Raw genomic sequence first — 15418 nt, 5'->3', positions numbered from 1 at the left:
TCTCCTAATAAACCATCCAGCAACTTAATAAAAAAAGAAATAGTTGGATCTTCTCAATATATTAAAGAACACCATGCATCCTTAAGAGAAACTCTAAGATGCCAATAGGTATAAGCGTCAGGATGTGCCACAGAAAGAGAAAGACAAATTAATTAATTAACTCGACACATTTTTATCTAGACTCTATCAGGCACTATTCCAAAGACTAGAGATTCTCATAATGGACAAGAGACAAACATTTCCTGAGGGAAATTTTTACTTTCTGGTGAGAGTAAATAAGAAATGAACAAGAACAAAGAATCAGTAAAATACATGGTATGTTTGGGAATAAAAAGGGAGAAGAATGAAGCCATAATGGGGGGGAATCGTGAGTGCTGGGGGGAGAGGGAGTTTGGGAGCTGGGGAGAAGGGTGGTCCTTTTAATACAGGTGGTTGGAAGTTTGGCATTTGAGTGAAGACCCGAAGGAGGGAGGGAGGGAGTGAGCAGTGCAGAAATCTGAGGAAGAATGCCGCAGGCAGAGGGACCCAGGCAAACCTGGGGTGGGAGCCGAGCTCGTGTGTTTGAGGAGCACGGGGGAGAGGACCAGTGTGAGCAGAGTGAAGAAGAGAGATGCAGGCGATGAGAGCAGGGTGGTGACGCACTGGGGAGCAGATTGCCTGGAGGGGTGGTGGTTGGTGGTAGTTGGGAAGCACTGGAGGGCTCTGAGGAGGGGAGTCACACGGTATGAATTAGATATTAACAGGATGGCTCAGGCAGCTGGTTATGAACAGAACAGCAAGACAGGAAGCAGAGACCCACTGGCAGTCTCCTGCAGGAAGACAGGTGTGCAATAAGGGCAGCTGGAATGGACGGTGGTGTTGGAAGGGGTGAGACGTGGTCGGGTTCCAGATGTACTCTGAACACGTGGGTGTGAGAAGTGAGGGGCCCTAAATGTATTCTGAACTTGGAGGTGGTGAGAATAGATCGCTTTCTCACCGTGGAGCTGGCAGGATGTGGGATGTGAACAAAAGAGAAGATCCCAGAATGACTGTTAGGTTTGGGCCCGAGCGACTGAAAAGAGGGAGTTATCATCAGTTGCCATGGAGAGGACTGACTGCGGGAAGACGATAGGATTTGGACGAAGATCACGGGCCCTGTTTAGCATCGATTAAGTGTGAGATGGACATTTTATATGTAAGTGGAGATTCAAGTAGGAAGTTAGCAGAGGAGGCTGGAGATCAGAGGAGAGGTCCAAACTGGAGTTACATTTTTGAGGGTCTTCAGCATTCAGAGAGCCAGCAGAGCCATAAGAATGGATGCGGTCATGGGCTTCCCTGGTGGCGCAGTGGTTGGGGGTCCTCCTGCCGATGCAGGGGACACGGGTTCGTGCCCCGGTCCGGGAAGATCCCACATGCCGCGGAGCGGCTGGGCCCGTGAGCCATGGCCGCTGAGCCTGCGCGTCCGGAACCTGTGCTCCGCAACGGGAGAGGCCACAACACTGAGAGGCCCGCGTACCGCACAAAAAAAAAAAAAAAAAAAGAAAAGAATGGATGCGGTCGTAAGGGAATATAAAGGGAAAAAAGAAATACAGTGGCCAGTAAGCCTAGAGCACCCCATCAAGGGAGGGAGAGGATCTAGTCAGAGGGTGGTCTCTAGTTCCATGGCTTAAAGAAATGCACGTAGTTATCAAAATACCATTTTACCTTAATAGATACTGAAGCTAAAACCTACCAACCAGGAAATGTTCATTAACAACCAACAAATCAATGAATGATGATTGGACCAACTTCCGATTCTGAAGATTGATTTAACTGTTTTCATCCGAGGAGCTCAGCACTTCAAAATGGTTTATAAACCTCAAATTCACTAGGAGTTACAGTTTATAAGAAAGAAAACATAACAACTTCACAGGCCGAAAAAGCATCATGTTGAGCCTAAACGCTCTTAATGAAGACAGTCATCAGTCATGACTTTAGCTATGACAACTACCTGAAAATGTCTTTTGCGAATCATGGACCCCTAGAATATAAGCTCTTACAGGGAGGGCCTACGCACTGTCATTTTCTACTGCACCATCCACCATCTCACCATAGGGACAGGTCTTTGGCAGTAATAAGAGTTAAACATTTCACTCCCTCAATGTACAGTTTCCCTTAAGCCAAAATTCCAAGCAAACCAATAAAATCATGTACCTGGAGGGAATGACAGAAATTGCATTATGTGGCGTTAACCAGAAGGTCAACATTGAGAGTTTGTTCATGGTTCCATTCCAGAGAGTCCATTTTTTCCAAAGTTTCATCATTTACTTCTATTTCTCTTTCAAAACAACCACCCCGTGATATATAAACATCAACCTCTGATTTTATTGGTGCTGGGATGAAAAACAAGAAGTCTTTGCTCTTTCCTTGCTGTCCCTTGAAATAAGGCCCCAAAGCAGGTGTTTTAGGGATGCTTTCTGGCTACTTTCACAGGTGGCTGCAAGATTAAACTTTTCAACATAAATTCCTGGGGTGAATACACAGAGGATCGCGGAGGTGATCAAGCTTGCACCTGAAAAACAATAACCCTGCCTGGGTGTCGGAGCTGACTGTGTGCCCTGGAAGCTGCCTTGACTGACGGGATAGTGTCAGGACACTTCTCAAAGACACAAAAATGCATTTATGGAAACACATCAGTGATTGACGTAAATACACCACATGGGTTTTCAAATCACACACGTTCCCTGGGGATTTGACTCCCAGCCCCAGCATATGGAAGAGCACTCTCACCAACAATAAGATGGGGCAGGAAGTTCATGCAGGATCTTTCCTCTGAACATCTGCTGACAACACCCACTTCACTGACGCAGGGATTTCCCTGGGGCCACTAGCATATGTAGGTAAGCAGGAGCGACAAAGTCCTATTTTCAGATGTGCTCCTGGATAAGCTTCCTCTTCAGGCTTGAAGATCACGTAGGAAGAAGGCCATTTCTGACCCTGTTCTGAAAGCCATGGTGCTCCAACCCACTGAGTTAGGAGAGGTAGGGGCTGGGTTTGCACACTGCCGCTCTCTGTGGCAGCAAGGCCCAAAGGGAAGGTGCTTTTCATGACCGCCTGTGTTTCCTTCACTGGGACAGATAGCTGAAATCTAATTAAAAATACTGCCTGTGTTCCCAGTCTGCAGATTTCTCTCCCAGCCCTATTCAGAGGCCCTCGGCTCTGCTCAGGCCTCCAAGCAGGAGAGGCCGTGTTTTCAGAGCTTCCAGCTCAGCCGGTTAGCCCTGTTGTTGGAACCCTGCGTTTACAAGGCTGACATTGACCAGCCACACAAAGACCACGGCTCCCCTCTGGGTAGGTTCTGTTCCTTTAAAGCTTAGGGACAGGGAGTTTCTGCTTTATCACGGCAGAAAACCATCCCCAACAAGTTGCGGACCCAAACTCCCCCTACTCCCCGTATATTTTGCTTCTGACAGTATCTTGTGCATTCACACCAGGAGGAACAGGGAGATTTACGGTTTACCTCTCCTTTCTGTTACCAGTCAGACTTATATGAAAGTAAGACTAGAAAAGGTTGGGGCAGGGTGGGCACCCAAACCAACAAACCTGCTAAGTGGTATCTCTTGTGATTTGGTAGTTCTGAAGAAAAGAGCAGGATATATTTTTGGAATGTATCTAAACTCCAATTTAGACACAATTGCAACAGATTTCAGTGGTTTCTAGAAATCAAGTCAGATGCATAAATGTCAACGTGCAGGCAATACTTCTGTTGGAGCACTCGGGTCTTTTGCTGTATTACCAGGCAATGGGGGCTCTTTGTTAAATGAATGCAGGTCCCGTCACTAAAGTGGAAACTTTCTATCCAAGGGCGTTTGATAAATGCCATTCTTCAAATCACCAGCTTTTCGCTACGTACCAGGCAGAAAAGATGAACCCGAGCAGAAGACTTGCTTGCTAATTGGTCTAATGCTCTCACTGCATGTCACGACGTGTTATATTAAGGTATAACGTTAATCCATCATTTCGTGTCTGTGTTTTTAAGTACGTAATTCTTTTCTCCAATTTGCACTTAATTTAATGAGGACGGAGCTACTCAGCTTCTCAAGATGCTGAAATGCCAGACTACCAAGAGAAGTATGATTTTCATCGCATGTGAAGTTTCTGCGCATTAACTGTGGCACATGGAGCGGGCAGGCCTTCAGAGGATTAAAATCAAGTAAACAGAGAATGCTTAAAATCCCGATTTGCTCAAAGGAAGTAACAGGTAGTGGCATTTTGTGGAGTGGGGTGAGAGGAAAGAAATAGCATGTACAAATTCCCAGAGAGAAGGCTATGAAATCCTGGGGCGGGTGGGTTGCCAGGGGCATCTATATTCCCTCCCTTGGAAGATTTCTAAATGGAGGCTAGGTTCCTCTCAACTGGGCCAAATGAAAAGAGGGACTGTTTGGGGAGCATGGACTGTACAGAAAAGTCAAAGTTTTAAATGCTTAGGAATGAAGGCAGTGTGGTGCAGTCTTGGAAGACAGGAGATCTTGCTTGTAGCCCATGGGTTTCCCAAGTATACTCGTGTAGCTTAACCTCGTTGTGTCTCAGGTGTCTTCATTATTTAAATGATAGAACCTAGTCCATTGAAGTGTAAGATGATCTTCCAGCACTGTGGTTCATTTGCAAGTTAATTAATGGAGTTGGTTTCATTTTTATTTTCAAAGGGCTGACCCTCTCCTCCAACTGGCCATGAAGTTCCTGGACCTGGGCATAAATGGGCTGAGTCGCCAAAGGAAAAGTCCACGTTCAACCCAGTGATGATGAGCTATTGGACTCTTCTGGATGGGATGGAAACTTAACACAGTAGTTTCATACCATTCAGTTACATGTTGAGAGTTCACACATATAGTTTACAGCAAGGCTTTTATACCTCAGTGAGAAATAACGCCCACTGCTAGGATCATCCCCAAGGATCTCACCTAGTGTCAGAAGAGCTCAGCTTGATACTTGAGATTGTTAGAATCAGTACCAAAACCAAATGGCCAGAGCAGCCAACACAGCAAGGACACTGAGACTTTTTTTAACCTGGTCTTTAAAAATGTTTTCTCCCCTCCTTCTGAGATCAAGCTCCCTGGGCTTAAGGAACCTACAAGAGCTCTGCTCTTACTCAGGGGGGTCTCATGATGGCTACTGCTTTGACTCTGTCAGGGCAGGGCCATGTCTGTGACCTTCACACTCTATCCTCCAGTGGCTGCACAGGATCTGGCCTGTAGGCAGCACACAGAAAATGGGGGTTGTACTAAATTGCTGTAAACTGGCTTTTCTAAAGGGACTTGAATTTATACAGAATAGATATCCGGGGAAAAAGTAATTTGAAACAGTCTCAACAATCATACTCTAGAAACACTTTTAATTTTGGTTCTAATCATGTGCTTTCATATCAGCTTGATTGATATACTGAGGTGTCATAATTTATGTACAATAACCTGAACACATTTGAAGTGTCTAGCTCATAAATTCTGAGAAATGTACATCTCCGTGGAACCACTATCCACATTAAGATACAGAGCATTGCAATTGCCCCTTACAGTTCCTTCATGTCCCATGGCTGTCAGTCCCTCAATCCCATGACCTAGGCAATCTAATAAGTTGTTTTGAACCAACACTTTCTCCCGTCTTCATGAATGTCTATTTATCAGTGCTTGAAATCCCACAAGTACATTTAGATTTCAGTCTTTAGGACCCAGGCGTGGTGATTAAGACACATTTAAGCTACAAGGATTACCTTTTGAAGAAAAATGCTAAACAAAGCTTTGGTTCTTGAATATGTCATTGCATTCCTTTGCAATAGCCTTATCCTTAAAATATAGTACTTTTGAGAAGCACAAGGGTTCTGTCTTTCTCACCGGAGACACTGGCTATGACCCTCCCATTTGATAAGGATTTGTCAAGTGCCACTTGTTTGACTATTCCAGGCACCATGCTGAGGTGAAGTGGAGCCCAAAAGATGCTTCCTTAATTCTAGGAGCTTAGCAACCTGACAAGGAATTACGTAAACTATTAACTATGTATTAAAGTAATATCTTAGCTATCAGATCGTTTAGGGTTTCCTGCATGTCTTCCAATCCTACCTGAACTGGAATGTTGAGTTCTTTTGATTCTACCTCTGAGAGACCTCTTGAACGTCTGTGGCCGGGACTCACAGTCAGGCAAGGCTCCACCTTCTCTCACCTACACTGTTGCAAGAGACCCCTAACTGCAAACTCGGACTCCATCCCTTCCTGGCTAAATTTAACCAGAGTTAAGTTCCTAAAACGCTGGGCCCAGTCCTGCCCCACCTGCTCAAGATAGTTACCGACTTCTCACTTCTTACAGCAAGAAGTAAAAACGATTGAGAATGGCTTTCCAGTCCTTTCCAGTCTGGTCCCAGCCCACACTCTCCAGGTCACTTCCTGCCCCACTTCCCTGTTGGGTGGTCTACTGCAGTCACTCCTGAAGACACACTCACATTTACTCTTGCAGGTCTCTGCTCATGCTTTCCCTTCTACTCAGAACATCCTCTTCCCCGCCTTCACTTGTCAAGATCCTACATATTCTTTGCAGGGTCTCCTCTGGGATAGCTTCCTTAACTTACCCAGTTGCCCCCTTCCCTTTGCTTCCTTAACATCATTATTGCATTCTCATTAGTTATATTTATATCCTTTCTCCCACTAGATTAATGTATCATTTAGGCAGAAGGACCATGTCTTTTTTTTTCCTTTCCACTTTACTTTTTCCCCCAGTTTTATTGAGATATAATTGACATACAGCCCTGTGTAAGTTTAAGGTGTACATAATGATGTGACTTACATATATCATGAAATGATTACCACAGTAAGTTTGGGAATAGCCACCCTCTCAGGTAGATACGAAATTAAAAAAAAAAATTTTTCTTCGTGATGAGAACTCACATAGGATTTGCTCTCTTAACAACTTTCATATATCACATACAGCAGTGTCCATTATACTTATCATGTTGTACCTTACATCCCTAGTACTTATTTATCTTATAACTATAACAGGAAGTTTGTACCTTTTGACTGCTTCCATCTGATACTCCCCACTCCCACCCCCTGCTAAGGGGCTGTGTCTTATTATCTTTGTATCCTGGTTCTGAGACCAGGGCCTGGCACACAACAGGAGAGAATGAATGTTGAACTGCAGAAGAAACAGCCAGGGGACCACAGCAAGCGTATGATGAGCCTGCTAACACGATGAAGGTAGGGGTGGTGTGCACACTGCTGTTACATGCCCACCGCAAATGCATGGGCCAAAGAACTGAAGAGCCTCCAAACAGTGTGAAGTGGAGAAGTCAGAAATATTTAATACTAAAAATGTACATAAAACATTCATAGGGCTTCCCTGGTGGCGCAGTGGTTGAGAGCCTGCCTGCCAATGCAGGCGACACGGGTTCGTGCCCCGGTCTGGGAAGATCCCACATGCCGCGGAGCGGCTGGGCCCGTGAGCCATGGACGCTGAGCCTGCACGTCCGGAGCCTGTGCTCCGCAACGGGAGAGGCCACAGCAGTGAGAGGCCCGCAAAAACAACAGCAACAACAACAACAACAACAAAAAACATTCATAGATTATATACAAAGCTATTGCTAAATAGATGTTCTCATTTGTGAAATAAACTAGTAACTACACAATTTTCCAAGAATAAGGACTGGCTGAATAGAGCACAGCACATTCATATCACAGAATACTATATATATCATTACGTAAGAGTGTAAAAGAGTATATAGTGACACAGAAATATGTTTGCAAGCCAGTGAAAAAAGGTTACAAAACAGTATCTAGTTTAGAAGCCCATTTTTGTAAAGAACAAGGTGGAAGGGATGTCTATCAAAATGGTAACATTGCTTAGAATTGACTGTTTTTTTCTTTTTGTCTGTCCTTCCAGATTTTACACAGTGGACACAGATCATGTTTGTAATAAGTAAAAGAACTATTATAAGACTCATGTACATAGAAAATAATTCTTTAGTATCAATCTTAGAGAGTAGTCAAATTTTCAGGTTATTTTCCAGGCCAGTTTATTTCTCAACATACATACTACTTGAAATAATTGTAGAAAAAGGTATTTTTATAAGATTCTTTTTCTGGATCTTTCCATTCCTCATTTTAGTTTTTGCTCAGAAAGGCACTGACTTTACTTAGAAAATCACTTTTTTGGGGGTCAAAGTTCTTATTATAAAGTTATTTCAAGGGATACATTCTTAAAACTATTTAAGCAGTAGAAGAAAGTTGCTAGCCTCAAATTCTTCTCTCATTGTCTGTGGGAGGCAAATAAAATTCTATCACAGTGAAAGAGCTCAAACTGAACGTTCTTTTCTGTCTTTAAAATATGCCTTCAGATGATAGGAAATAAAGCAGAAAGTTGCCCTGAGGAGTTCCATGGAATTGCAATTACTTCTGAAGTCAGAAATGACTTTTAAATAGACTCTCTAATTATGTCTGCTTTAAGTGCCTTTTAAAAGTTTTTCATTGGGTGATAACTAATCCTGACACATTCCCACATGCAAAATACCAACTCTGGGGTTCAGTAGTCCCTTTTGACTCTTTTTGAATAGTCAAAAAAAAAAAAAAAAAAAAGACAGAAGGCGGCACCAGCCACAGAGTAAGGGAGATCCTGACTGTACCAGAAACTTCTTGGGGACTTGTCATTTGGGCTGGCACCGGCTCTGCTGGGTAAGACTGGCCACAAGATGTGAGTTCTCACAGAACATAAAAATGCAGGGGTCCTTGTGTGTGTGTGTGTGTTTCTGTTTATCCTTCATAAATTCATTTATTTATTTTTTTATTGGGGTATGGCTGTTTTACAAGGTTGTGTTAGTTTCTGCTGTACAGCCAAGTGAATCAGCTATATGTATACATATATTCCCTCTTTTTTGGATTACTCAGCAATTAAAAGGAATGAAATTGGGTCATTTGTAGAGATGTGGATGGACCTAGAGTCTGTCATACAGAGTGAAGTAAGTCAGAAAGAGAAAAACAAATGTCTTATATTAACGCATATATGTGGAATCTAGGGACACTTGTTTAAAAAATGTTAACAAATGACTTATTTACAAAACAGAAACAGACTCACAGAGAAAACAAACTTATGGTTACCAAAGGGGGAGGCATTAACAGATACACACTACTATATATAAAATAAACAACAAGGACCTACTGTATAGCACAGGGAACTATATTCAATATTTTGTAATAACCTGTAATGGAAAAGAATATATATATATATATATATATATATATATATATATATATATATCTGAGTCACTTTGCTGTACACACCTGAAACTAACATAATATTGTAAATCAACTATACTTCAATTACAAAAAAGAGTGAAGAAGTTCAGTGCAGCCACAGCAGAACATTAAACCAACGTGGGGCCCTTCTAAACACGGGGCCCTGTACAGTTGCAAAGGCTGCACACTGATGAAGCTGGCCCCATTGCTGAGATTGCCTTCTGTGATCCCTCAGAAGTTGCAGCTCATCAGGGTATAACTCTTTCAAGCATCTATGGCTTGGCACTTTGCTAACTGGGATAGTCAATAAATTTACTTATGTATTAATAAATTTATTAATTTATTTTATAAATAAATTAATCCATCAACCACGTACTCAAAACTCCATCTCTATTGGGGCACAGAACTTCTATGCTGAACTGCTACTCAGCAGTAACACTAAAAATGTTTCCTGGGTGGGTTGTTGACTCTGACCATTGGATCAATTCATTCATCCATCCAATAAATATTAACAGGACTTCTGCCATATGGTAGGCACTGGAGATACAAAGAAGAGGGTCACAGTATCTCTACCCTCAAATGTCTCCTATTTCTCAGGAGACAAACATGTATATAGCTGATTGTTGGAGAGAGGTGGCCAGGGGAAGTTTCCCAGAGATGGAAGCAACTGAATTGAACCATGAAGGAAAGACAGGAGTTGTCAGGAGTACCAAAGTGGGAAAGTGACAAGAAGAAAGGGCATTTCGGGTGATGTGAACATATGTGAAGTTAAGAAAGATGAAATTGCAAGGGGCACTCAGAGAAGGGTTAAGGGATCAGTATTGCAAAATTACACATTTAGAAGGGCAGGTGTTGAAGCTGTCTGTTTTCGGAGCTGCTAGCAAATTACCAGAGCTGTTATAAGCAATTATAGCTATAGTAAATGAAAAACTGTGCAGAAGTTAATGGATACATTAGCAGAGAGAGAAGAAGGAAGATTGGAAGGGGTGAGAGGGAGAGGGTGTGTGGGTGGGAAGTGCTATGTGCTATGGGAGAAGTTATTCCAAGAGCTCCCCACTGTTGATGGACAACATAATTGCCCCCATCAAGGAGGCTTCACAAGGTGAACTGATAGCACGGATCCTGCAGCAAAGCTGGTAAGCACACTCCACTGACTCTCAACATCCCCTGCAGAGGCACCGAACCGAAGCTGGGGTCCTTGGATTCTGAACAAAATGCACAGGGGTGATTAGAAATTCCTCCAGACAGCTAGCGCTCCCTTAAACCCATCCTGTGCACTGCTGTGTGTTGGATCAGGATCGATTCAAAGGAGCAGCTCAGAAGGCTGTTACCAACCTGTGGCATCTATGGATGAGACAGCGTGTGAACGTGTGAATTCACGGGAATGAGTCGCAGAGGTCAACTCTAAGAAATCAGAATTCCCTGCCTATAGGTGACCACTGAAACAGTTCACTAAGATACTCCTTTCTGAAAGGAATGTGCCGTTTTATTTGGTAACTATTGTTTTGACCTCCCCCTGCTTGGACGATTTTAAAAAGAGGAATGATAATAACTTATATGTGTCCAATGCAAAGACTCCTAAACCAGGCAAGACATCACAGTCAACTATAGAAAAAAATGTACGTCCAGACCCATCTCAGACTTCCTGAATCAGATTTTGGAGATGGAGCCCTGGCCTGTATGTTTATTTTTAAAAACTCCCAAGGGGATTCTGGTGTACAGCCAGGGTTGACAACCAATTTGTCTCATTTTTCTGGGTTATTTTATCTCTGCTGCTGGATTCTGGATTTGGGAGGGGGCAGTTCCTAGTGCCCTAATCAACTGAAGGCATCCTATTTTCTTGGGCATAGGGGAGGTCAGTCCATTCCCAAATTAAGCCCCGTGTGACAGAAATATTATCTCCAATGACTGGAGAGGGGAATTTTCAGCCTCTGAGATTTCTACACAAGGGAGCCCAGGCTCTGTGTGTAAAAACACTTGAGAAAGGAATCCACATATGTTCTAGACATGACGTTAGGGGATTTAGGTGGAATGTCTACTTAGTTCTCCCAACAACTTGGCAGTTCAGCAGACATGTATCGAGCATGTACTGGGTGGCTGGTGCCTTGCCTGCACTGGTGACTGGGCTGGTATGCCAGCCCTCTAGGAGCTCACAGTCTGGAGAGAAAACAAGTAATTAATATCTCATCTTTCCAGGGAGGAAGAGGAGTTCAAAGGGGTTGGGGAACTTATTTAAGGCCAGACAGTTAGTAAGGGTTGGAACTGGGATATTTAATCTGGTCTCATCCCAAAGCCCCTTTGTGATTCCCAAAGTGACAGGACAATGTGACGCAGAGGTGATGGGGTGTCACAGTCTGCCACGTAGCTGCATGTAGTGCAGCAGACGTCCTGATGCTGGTGGAAGGTAAAGAATTCGGGGAGGGTTTTATGGCGCCCTGGAGCTCTTTACTCAGGACTACTACCCATTTTACAGACGCCTTGGGAGGGGGCACGAAGCCTTTTTGAACTTCAGTTTCTCCACCTGTCAGTGGGAGTATCAAGGTCTGCCCTAGCCGTAGCAAGATTACATGTGTAAGGGTTTGGGGCTCTTTGGAGAAAGGCTTTGAGCATGAGGTTATCTTTTTTGATATCTACAACAGGCAAAGGGCTTTGGCTACAACGTGCTCCAGAGAACAGCTCATGTCTCTGTCTTTAGGGGGATTATTTAGTTTTTACAAACATTTTAACAGTTTCTCAGCTGCCTTCAAAGATTTAATACTTCAGAAAATAGCAGGGCTTGAAAGTTAAGAGAATAAATCATAAGAGTTCTTAAAAAAAAAAGAAAATAGCAGGGCTTTGGGGAAGGAAAAAAAACATATTAAATCACTGATTTATGCAGCTTAGAGGTAATAATTTCTAAGGCGTTAAGGAAAGACATAGAATACATGATACTTAAGAGCACACAGGCTGACATCAGAATTGAATCCTTCTCAAAACATCTTCTGGAATATATATATTTATATATGTATAACTGAACCACTTTGCTGTACACCTGAAACTAACATAACATTGTAAATCAACTATATTTCAATAAAATTTTTTTTTAATTTTAAAAATAAAATAAAATTTTCATTTCTGTCAGAAGAATTGATGAAGCTATTAAGGGCTTCCCTGGTGGCGCAGTGGTTGGGAGTCCACCTGCCGATGCAGGGGACATGGGTTCGTGCCCTGGTCTGGGAAGATCCCACATACCGCGGAGCGGCTGGGCCCGTGAGCCATGGCCGCTGAGCCTGCGCGTCCGGAGCCTGTGCTCCGCAACGGGAGAGGCCACAACAGTGAGAGGCCCGCGAACCGCAAAAAAAAAAAAAAAACAACTATTAAAATATTAAAAAAAAAACAAACCCCACAACATCTTCTGGTAGAAATGACTAGAGAACAGAAAAGAGGATTGAACTGAGGTGTCAGGGTACCCTCCTTTTAGATCCAGCTCTGCCACTAATGAAGTCATCTTGGGTAAGTCTCTATCTCTGAGCCCCAGTTCCCTCCTCAGAAAAAGAAGGGCTTTGACTGGATTTAGTCTCAGGTCCTTCCCAGCATAACACCCCAAGATCTATAAGGACTATGATTCACAGAAGGAGTAGGCCTAGTGCCCCAGGGAGAATCCATGAACCCAGGAGAACAGCAGCAAAGAGCAGCCAACAGCTGTTACGTCATCACTCACCCTGCCCACGTCATGGCAGCCGTGTTCTCAGCTTTGCTGAGCCGCTTCTCCTGGAGGCAAGGCCCTGTTTTGATTGCCCCTGACCCACGGGAGCCCTTCTTCCCTCTGGGTAAAGCCTGTGAAAGGATAATGGCTATGGTGGGGAATTCTTAAGGATTCGTGGGTAGAATTCAGGAGGTCCATGAACTTGCACTAGTGTATTAGTTCTCTATTGCTCTATGCCAAACTACCCCAGAAGTTAGCAGCATGAAACAACAAATATTTAGTACCTCATCGTTTCTGTGGGGCAGGAATGGCTTAGCTGGATCCTGGTTTCTCATGAGGCTTCAGTCAAGCTGTTGGGCAGGGCTGCAGTTTCATCTGAAGGTTCCAGTGGAGGCAGGCGTGGGGTCCACTTTCAAGCTCACTCATGCAATCGTTGGTGGTCCCCAGTCCCTTGTCATGTGGGCCCCTCACAGGGCTGCCTCACCATATCCTAGCTCTCTTCCCCAGAATGAGCGATGCAAGAGAGAGTCAGAGGGACTGCTTTGCCCAGAATTGTGTCCCCCACCAAATCCGAATGTTGAAGAGCTAACCCCTAATGTGACTGTATTTAGAGATAGGGCTTTTAGGAGATATTAAGGTTCAAAAGGTCATAAGGGTGGGGTCCTAACCCAACAAGATTGGTGGCCTATAAGAAGAGGAAGGCAGAGAGAGCTCTTTCCCTCTCTGCGCACACCAAGGAAAGGTCACGTGAGCGCCCAGTGAGAAGGCAGCCACCTGTGAGCCAGGAACTGACCATGCTGGCACGCTGAGCTGACATCCAGCCTCCAGAACTGAGAACATTAGTTTCTGCTGTTTAAGCCCCTCAGTCTATGGTATTTTGTTATGGCAGCCCAAGCAGACTAATACAGAGAGCATGCCCAAGAGGGAAGTCACAGTCTTTCTGTAAGCTAATCTCAGACGTGATATCAGCCATCACTTCTACCATATTCTATTCATTAGAAGTGAGTCAGGAGTCAGCACGTCCAGCGGACTCTCAAGGAAAGAGGTGGGAAGACCAAGAGGTAGGGGGGTGGTCGTTGGAGGCCATCTTAGAAGCTGCCTACCACCGAGGGAAAAATTTACATCTTTATTTTCAGTAACCTCTAACTGGATTTAGCACAACATTCAATGGTAAATGTTGGCAACTGATCACAGTAGTATGGGCAGCAGCTGTGCTTCTGTAACCAACAGAAATCACAACTATTTTCATAATTTATAGTTGTGGCACATACCCCCCCTGCTTACCACTACTCCAAAATATAAAAGTTATGAGATCTACTGTGTTAGATCTTATTTAATGTATTAAGGCAGAAATTCATATTACTATATAACAAGTTTAAAAAATATTTGGACCCCATTTCTTCTGTAACTTTTTGTATTTTATTTTATGAATTGTAAAACATTATCCTGAGACACGATCTGTAGGTGTCACCAAACTGTTAAAGTACTGGTGGCACAAAAAGTTTAGGAATTCCTAAGCGAGTGGCTCTCCAAGTGCGGTCCTGGGACAGCAGCATTAATATCCCCTGGAAATTAGTCCGATTTCCAACAAGCTCTCAGGTGATACTCTTGGTCCAGGGACCACTTTTTGAGAACCACTGCCCTTGACTAAAATATAACTATTGATATCTATTAACCAAGCCTCCTTTGGTGCCACTAACTAGTTTTTCTTTCAGGGCAAGTTAACCCTTCAGAGTTTATTCATATGTTAAATAGAACAATAACAAAAATATCTGCCAACCTGCAGAAGTTGTTGTGAGAAGAGGAAATAATATATCTGCAGTACTTGGCATGGTGCCTGGTATATAGTAGAAGCTCACAAAGTAAATGTTATTAGTCGTATTATGATTTTTGTCATTTAAAATTCTTACCAAGCCCCAGTCTTGCCTTTCGGGGCTTAAGAGTAGGAGAGAAGAGATATGCAAGCAGTTCCATGTAAGGAAAATCTTGAGATGCTGCTGGAGATTAGAGCAGGATATCCAGCTGCAAAGAGGGCAGATGTGGCTCAATGTAGTTCCCTCATTTCTAGTCACTCTTGGCTGAGCCTCTCACTCACCCTTCAAGGTTGGCAAAGCAAGCACTACACTTGTCCTTCTAACATTATACTCATAAAAGAGGAAACAGTCTGAGGGAGACCAGTTACTAGCTGAAGGTCATGAAGCTTGCACACGGCACAGGGCACTAATCATCCAGGGCTTTCCACACACCCTTGTGGCCTCTTGAACTCTGGTTACTAGGAGATGTGTCCCTGAAGGACATTTAGGGATTAACCCCATGATATGCAGGGTCTAGAGGAGGCCAGGGGTGCTGGCTCAGCTGAGGTATGAGGCTGCCAAGAAGCTATCTACTTGGGAAGTCCTAAAAGAGAAAAATGGCAGGCCACCTGCATGCCTCCATTGTGGGATACATGGGTACCTCCAACTTCCTTCACAGACTCCACAGACTGACACTTCTTTCTGCCCCA

At 43.7% G+C, this 15418-nt stretch overlaps 1 protein-coding gene across 3 annotated transcripts in view; it reads right to left on the bottom strand.

Annotated features, from left to right (window-relative positions):
• FAT3 (FAT atypical cadherin 3) overlaps nucleotides 1-15418 on the bottom strand; it is a 574942-nt gene that overhangs the window by 62153 nt on the left and 497371 nt on the right. The window lies entirely within an intron of this gene.

The sequence above is a fragment of the Orcinus orca genome, chromosome 8, assembly GCF_937001465.1.
Source record: "Orcinus orca chromosome 8, mOrcOrc1.1, whole genome shotgun sequence".
NCBI classification, from domain to species: Eukaryota; Metazoa; Chordata; class Mammalia; order Artiodactyla; family Delphinidae; genus Orcinus; species Orcinus orca.
The sequence above is the reverse complement of the archived record's forward strand: the minus strand, read 5'-3'. Positions and strand labels throughout refer to the sequence as shown.